We start from the raw sequence: 1,265 nt of genomic DNA, 5'->3' as shown, positions 1-1,265 counted from the left end.
GTGATAAAATGTTTCCATGGGAGACAATTCAATTGGTTGTTTAAATTATTATTTTTGTTTGTTCTTTAGGCCCTTTAAAGCTGCAGTTCAGTCTTTTTTTTTTTTTTACATTTATTTTTTTACTTCAATAGTTTTATGTGTGCAATCTCTAATTACCTAAAGAACTGTATAGCTGCAGCTCAATTCGTTTTCCATGTATTGATAGGTCGAAATTTGGTGACATATTAAAAGCTGGCATTTGTTTATAATCTGCTTGACTGGCAGTGAATATTCATGAGCATTCCTGCACTGACAAGTGCTAGAGGGAGGGCAGGGGTGTGCCAGATCTTGTGACAGGACATGAGGGGCAGTGCCTTAGCAAATGGCTGTTAAAATAGAATACAAGAAAATTGGTCTTTCAAAGTTGTTTTTTTAAAAACAGAAAATGCTAAAAGTATTTTTTCTTACTACAGAACTGATTTATTAAAAAAAACAAACATGCAGGATATTGACTGAACTGCAGCTTTAATGTACTATAACGATGTTGCAATATGACTAAAAACACATATTTGTGCAAATATACTGTACCGTATCTCAATCCTGCTAATGCTCACAAACAATTAATTGGCTGCACCTCCTGCTAATCAGATAAAACCACCTCTTAGACCAGGGGTGGCCAACTCCAGTCTTCAAGGACCACCAACAGGTCAGGTTTTCAGGATATCTCTGCTTTGGCACAGCCACCTGCTTTAGACTGTTCTGTTCTACTCCGAGTTCTTCAAAAGTGTCCAGCCATGAAGATGTTAACAATAAAATCATGTTAATGAAGAAATAGACTTTGAGCTGGCAATAATGGAAATAAACTAGAAAATTCCTCAGAAAAGAGGTTCACAAGAAGTTGGAGGATTTATTTATTTATTTTTTCAAATAACTAGATTTTTTTTATTTTTATGTTGTATGGAGACTACAAATCATGTGTGACACCAAGTTACGGCTATTATCCCACTGAAAGTGCTGTGCTCCCAGGGAATTAAGACCCATATTCAATCTTCTCGACTCATACACCCTAAGCAGCAGCTGGGCAGATAATTAAACTCAGCATGCAAGGAAAAAGGTGTCCTCTGTAGATACGGTTGCCTGTGTGTCCACTCATCTTATCTGGCTGGGAGCTGGGTGTGTGGATAAATCAATACACACACCTTTATTTATATAGCGCCATTAATGTACAAAGCTCTAACAGGAGCCGACACGTAGAGCTATTCAATTAATTTTGGGGGGGAGTTTGG

Source organism: Ascaphus truei, chromosome 5 (genome assembly GCF_040206685.1).
Source record: "Ascaphus truei isolate aAscTru1 chromosome 5, aAscTru1.hap1, whole genome shotgun sequence".
Classification (NCBI taxonomy): domain Eukaryota; kingdom Metazoa; phylum Chordata; class Amphibia; order Anura; family Ascaphidae; genus Ascaphus; species Ascaphus truei.
Note: the sequence above shows the minus strand (reverse complement) of the source record.